Below are 6,852 nucleotides of genomic sequence, written 5' to 3' on the forward strand. Positions count from 1 at the left end.
GGAGTCTGCGCTGGCCGCACTGTCTGTGATGAGGCACACGCTCTTCTCTTCACTGAACCCCCTGCCCGGCCCTGTGGCTCTCAGAGGGTGGCCCAACCTCTGCCAGATGCCGGCTTTTCCAATATTTGAGAGCAGCCACCACGGCCACACCTTCCAGGCTCCCTTCCTCACCCGTCAGCACCTTTCTGGTGTGATGTCCAGCCCTTCCCCTCGCTGTGCACACACCCCACTCCAGCAGCAGCTCCCAGAGACGGGGTGGCCCCGAGGCCAGGGCTGGAGCCCAAGGATGGGAATGCCCCCCTCTGCCCCCTACCCCTGCCCAAGGCGCTGTGGCTTTGGGGGGCTGGTGTGCCAGTGAAGCGGGGGCTCTTTCCCATGACCGGCCACTGAGCGGGCCTCAGCCCTGCACCTGAGGGCCGCTGGGGGAGAGGGCATGATGGAATGCAGCATGGTGGGTCTGCCGGAGGTGACTGCTGGGTCAGGAGCAGCCGTGGGCAAACTGCAGCCCGCGGGCCAGATCCGGCCCGTTTGAAATGAATAAAACTAAAAAAAAAAGGCCGTACCCTTTTATGTAATGATGTTTACTTTGAATTTATATTAGTTCACACAAACACTCCATCCATGCTTTTGTTCCAGCCCTCCGGTCCAGTTTAAGAACCCACTGTGGCCCTCGAGTCAAAAAGTTTGCCCACCCCTGCTCAGGAGGCACCATTACCACGCCCCGAGGAGCCCTGTCTGGCCCGAGGTCCTGGCTCGGCCCAGGGGAGGGGACAGACTCAGCTGAGAACAGTCCGAGGAGCGTGAGGTCCCGTTTCAGGCCACAATGGCACTGAAGGCTTAGTATCTTCAAACTGACTTCATTTTAAACAAACTCAGCTGAAAATGCAAGAAGATCGAGTACTGTGTTTCCCGGGAGTTTCATGAGAAGGAAAGAGGTGACAGGCAAAAGCAACCTTACGGTCACACAGGCGTGAGAACAGAGTGAATGGGTGTCTTTCCCTGAGGGCTCCTCAGAGCCTCACATGCTGACGGCATCTCACCCTGCAGGTGCAGACACAGTGGAGGGCACGGGGACCCCGTCCTGCTTTTCCTGGTCTAAAGCCTGCCCTTTCGCTGGCCTCTGCCCACACTCGGCTCCGAGAGACCACAGGCTGTCTGTTGTTTCATTCTTTCAATCTGCGCCCAGCTCCTGTGCAAGGAGCAGCTGCTTTCCGGAAACTCCCCCGGTCCCTGCTGGGGAAGGAGCCGCTCAGACAAGGAGCCAAGGGGTCAGAGCGGGAAGGGCGTGAGGGTCTCCCACGCGCACCCTGTGCCCCAGAGGAGGACACGGGCAGGCAGAGGACACCCAGGCCACAGGCCTGAGGGTCAGCCCGGGCTTAGGTCCTGGGCTCCTGACCCCCAGGCCTACGCTCCATCGAGGTGGCATTTATGGCCCAGGGGTGTCCTCCCTCCCGCCCACCGGCCGGGTGTGCCCTGCTCACCACTCTGTCCCGGGTGCAGGCCATGGCAGGCCCTCCGTGAGTGGGCACTGAATGAAGCTACAATGGTGGGGGAGGGGGTGACTTTTAAGACCTCACCTGTGGCTGCGGTTCCGCGAGCTGTGAGGAGAGCTGCGCGGAGAAGGGTGTGGGCAGAGAGAAGCCGGGCAGGCGGGCGTGGGCTGCGGAGCCCGCATCCGCAGAGCAGAGGGAAGAGGAGGGACCAGCCTCAGGAGAAGGGGCCGTGTGGCCCTGTGGTGTGCGGCCGCCCACCTGGGACATCCACTCGCCGGCCAGAGGCTGCTCGGTGCCTCCAAGACTCCGGCAGCTAACCCTGCACTCAGCCGAGTTCCCCATGTTCACCTGAATTGGCCGAAGTAGCTTTCCCCCCCTTTTTTAGGCAAATCCTAAGGGAGCCATGAGCTCCTATGAATAGCTGTGGAGGCTGAACGGAGGCTGTGGGCCGAGCGACACTCAGGGCCTCGGGCGCAGACCTCTGTTCCCGGAACCAGCTGTCAGACCAGTGCGGTCAGCACACCTTCCCAGCCGTGGACAGAGGCCCTGGGAGTTAGATGCTTGTCCAGCCCTCGCGGCCGGCGAGCCCAGGGGCGCGGCCCGAGCGGAAGAGCCGGCTGCAGGGTCTCCGTCCTGTTCATTGTCCTCGGTGGTGGCAGTGTTCCTGCTGTTGCCTCCTGGGAGTTTCAATGTGGGAAGCCTCATACAAACCCAAAGCAGGGGAGAGTGTGAGGCCTGCCATGTCCCCCCCCCGCCCCCCCCCCGCCCCGGGCTGTGACAGCTGCTGTCGCGCGGCCAGCGTGCTCATCCCTATCCCCATACTCCCCCACTTCCCGCCGCACCAGGGGCTTTTGGAGCGAATCTCACACGTGATATAGTTTCATCGACAGTTAGTGCAAGCTAAGGACGACACCTCATTCTCCGTCGCTGCGCTCTGTGCCATCCTGACCGGGTGCTGCTCAGGCAGCACACGCCCGCTGTGCACCTGGGCTTCAGGCGAGCCGCCGCCTGGGCAGCTGGACCACGGCCTCGGAGGCAGGCGCCTGCCTTTCCCACGTGCTCCCCTCACGGCCGGGCACAGCGCCCCCTGGGCCTCCTCAGCGGGTCTCGCTGCAGCGGAAGCCTCTGCCATCAGCCCGACTCCTCTGGCGATGGGGACAACCAGCTGTGGTGCCTTCCGCCTGGAGGGGCGACTGCCACCGCATAACAAGTCTTCCTCGACCAGCCGGGACCCAGCCCCCAGCCGTGGCCATGCCTTAGTCCTCTGCCTAGGAGGGAATGACCTCCACGCCACCCCGTCTCAGACAAGAGGGATGGAGCAGATGGAGCGGAAGCACCTGGAGTCAGAGAGCCCCTGTCCCTCTCTGAACTGGAAGGTGATGCCTCACTTTCTTCATCTGTGAAATGGGAGCATAGCACCGGCCTTGCAGCTGTGAATATCCAAAGAGACTGGGCAGGTTTTGTGTTGTTTGGCTGAAGGAGCTGCAGTACCGGCTATGGACAGCAGGTGGCGCCCCAAGACTAGCCCTGGAAACCTTGGGGGCCAAGGTGGAGGCGGCGCACTGACAGGATGCTCTTCCCTTCCAGATCCCCTTGGACTGGGCGGAAGGGAAGTCCAGCCGTGGGATTGCCCCGTAGGGAAGTTAGCCTCGGGTCTGGCTCCGTCCACAGCATGTGCACATGACGCCCACAGGGAGGCCGGGGAGGAGATCGGCTGCGAGAAACCAGGACTGCGCTGAAGGTCGAGCTAAGGGACCCACCATCGCACCTTCTGCCCCCACATTCCCGGTGCTCTGCTGAGACTGGCTCACAGGCCAGCCCTCTAGGAGGAGTCGAGCTGCAGCCCCTGCCCCTTTGGGAAACTGCAAAGGGCGTAGGTCGCCTGAGGCTCTGGCCTGGGACGGGCTGTCTTCTCAGAGAGTCTCCCGCTGGGCTCAGATTCCAGGCTCAGCCAGGGGCCCAGCTACACAAAATGCGCGAGCTCGGGGGGACAGGGAGACAGAGGCAGAGAGCGGGGGAGGGAGGCTCCCGGCCAGGGGTCGGAATCCGTCCTACGTCTCCCGGACTTGGATGTGAGCAGCCCAGCACGGGCCTCAGGGTCGGCCCCTGGGAAACGCTGGGCCCCGAGACCCGAGTCTGTGTTCTGTAGGACACAGCCAGCTGCACTTCCTCTGGTAGGACACCGGCACAGGCATCGGGTTTCCCAATAGCCCATGGAGGTTGTGCTGACCGAGGGCTGGGAAGCGTGCGGCCCCCGGCCCAGGGACAACCTTGGCGGACATGCTCCATCGCTCCGTGAACCCACATGTGGTAGCCGTCATCTCGCTCACACGCGGTATCTCACTCGCTCTTCTTCATCCACGTTTTAGATGAGGAGGCTGAGGTCTGGAGACCCAGCGGACAGCGGCAGAGCCTCCCCAGCGGTCGGGGGTCGCCTCTGATTCGGGGAGAGGCGACAGCAGCTTGTCCGGGACCTCGGGGTGCCGAGCATTTAGCTCCGGGACACGGCTCGCCGGGGACTCCAGGTGGAGGGCCAGGCCCCCTCTGGCGCTCAGGGCATCCGCCCCTGCCTGCCCTCCCCGGATCCCGCCTGTCCCTCGCTGCCTGGCCTGGGGTGCGGCGCTGCTCCCTGGGACATCCCAGCCCCTGCCTTCCCATTGCCAGTGCCTTCCACGTCCCTGTCTCCCACATCTCTGCTCCCAGCCCGGTGATCTGCCTCCCCCTAGTGCCACCCGGTGGGAATGGATGGAGCTGCGGGCTGCTGCCCACGCATGCTGCTCAGATTCTCCACCCTCTGCCCCCACTCAGGACACTGTTCGGGGAGCCCAAGAGGCCCCTGAGAATACGTTCAGACCAGAGAAATCCCAGGAAGAGGCCGGCACAACCGCAGGGCTCAGCCCGACACTCCTCTACGTCGTTGGAGCCGCGATGTGGCTCGCCTCACCACGCTCACCCCTGCCCCGTGCGTCTGTCGGCTCCCAGAAACCACCAGGAGGGACCAACAGCATCCTCCGATCTCAGCTGAGGGGCCCAAGGCTGCCCTCCTGCACCCTCTGATGAGCCCCCACTTCCTGTATGCACAGCAGCAACACACCCACATATACACACACTCACTCATGTACACGGCTGAGGGGAGACTCAGCACCCCCTGCCCCGGGCCCCCCTTCAGCACAGCCCCCCTCTACCTCCACCATCTGCCCTGGAGCCCACTCCGTGGCAGCGGCAGGACCAGGGGAGATGCCTCGGTGTGTCTGGGGGCTCCTCGCTCAGCTGGGGGTTGAGATTGCTCGCAGGGTCTCCCCAAGTCCCGAAGTTTAGAAAAACCTGCGGAAAAGATGTCAACGCCTGTGGGGTCAGAGGTCGTCTATTCCAGTCCACGCCCCTGGTTCTCCCAAGGGGAACCCAGTACCTGGGGAAAGGCCCCCCCGCCCAGGCCACCAGCCGGGGTGCCAGTCAGGCCCAGACAAGGAACCTCCCGCCCTCTCCCCCCTCCCCAGGCTCCTCTCTGCCCTCCCCACCCCACACATGTGAGCGCCCCTTTCATGAAAGGGTGCAGAGGGGGTGAGACTGGGCAGTAGACAGGGGTGTGGGCTGATGGGCTCACAGTGCCCGCTCCTGCCTGCCCTGGGTCTGTACCTGCTCCTCCATCGGTGCAGTGAGGAGAGGCCGGGGCCCAGGCCCCGCGTCCAAGGCAGCCCAGGCCTCGGGGTCCAGAAAACACTCCCTGGCGGTGAGAGAGAGCAGTGGGAGGAGCTGCTGGGGCGGGGCTGCCTGCCCCTCCCCTACGGAGCAGGTCCAGCTGAGCTCTCCTGGACCTCCCAGTCCCCACTCCTCCCAGGCCACCACTCCCCTCAGGCCCCACCCTCGGGCCTGCCCACCTACCAGGCCATGACCGTCCACTAAGTTCGCCTGGGAGGTTTCCAAACCTCCCAGGCCCCACCCATTGAGCCAGACTCTGCAGCTGCGTCAAGAAGCCTGGTTCCGGCCCCAACCCCTCCCCCGGCACCACACAACGCCCCGGCCTGATGTGTGCGCCCCCAGGTCCTGCCCCTGATGCCGGGAACTCGGACTGCGGGTCGGAGGCTGCGGGTCCCCAGCCCTGAGGAAGGTGCAGACCTCTGCTCCCCACTTCCCAGAACAAGCGAGGGCTCAGGACCTCGCGGAGGACCCCCCCACAGGAGGGCGCGGTGCCCCTGAGGGGTGCAAGGGAAGGAGGAGAGCTCAGGGCTCTCTCGGGAACCTGGCCTCCTGGCAGACCATTCTGGGGGCCCCTCGTCGCCGCAAAGGGCCCCCCCAGCCCTAAGCAAGACGGTGGAAAACCCAGGTTTGAAGAGTTCCAGTAGGACACGCGCTCCCTCTGGTGGTCATGATGGGAACTGCAGGCCCTCAGCCCGGCTGTTTCTGTCGCTGTTGTGATGAAGAGAAATGCATCCAATCGCCTCTCAGGCTGCGCTGCTCCGTGATCCATTTGCACGGGTTGTGGAAGGTCCCCAGGGAAACGAGAGCCTAGTAGCTCCCGCCCAGGAGACTTCATGGGAAGGAGGGGGGAGGGATGGGACGGGCCAGGCCGGGAGCTGGGTCTCCAGAGCCACCTGCAGCTTGTGGGTGCCAGCCTGAGGGAGCCGGCCCAGGTGGACAGTCCGCAGGCCTGGAGGGTGCTGGGTGCCTGGTGGTTTGAACAGCACCCAGGTCCTCCGGCAGGCGCTCTGGTCCCCATGAGGCCCCGGGTTCCCTGGGATGGAGGGTTTGCAGCAGCGGCTGAGAGGGGCTGAGAGGGGCCGTCTCCCTCCAGCCGGCAGATGCAGGCCTGTGTGCAAACACTCCCCTCCCGCTGCTGCGCTCCCCCAGCGGCCACGGGCCTCTTCCTGTGGGTGCTGCTGCTCCTCCAAGAAGCTGTGGGCCCCCCCCCCCGGAAGCCTGCAGGGGACCCGCCCCCTTCCTGTCCCGTCCCCACTGCCGTGAGCAGCCCACGTGTGTGCCCCCCTTGGTGGATGGAGAAATACTGAGCTCTGTGCAGGGCGTGGCCCGTCACGTTTTCCTTGTCACAGCGAGCCCCACGCAGGGCACATTCTGCAGGACGGTCCGTGTTCGGCCTGGGGCTCTGTGTGGGCTGTGGTCCCGGGACCTGTGGCAGCGGGTCCATTCTCACGCCGAGTGGTGGCCCACCCTGCCTCTGCTCCCCAAACCACCCCGGTCATTTTATTTTATTTTTAATATATTTCTATTGATCTCAGAGAGGAGGGGAGAGGGAGACAGATAGAAACATCAGTGATGATAGAGTCATTGATCACTGCCTCCTGCACTCCCCACACTAGGGATCGAGCCTGCAACCTGGGCACGTGCCCTGACCTGGAATTGA

This window comes from Myotis nattereri (assembly GCF_964212035.1).
Source record: "Myotis nattereri genome assembly, chromosome: 9".
Lineage (NCBI taxonomy): Eukaryota > Metazoa > Chordata > Mammalia > Chiroptera > Vespertilionidae > Myotis > Myotis nattereri.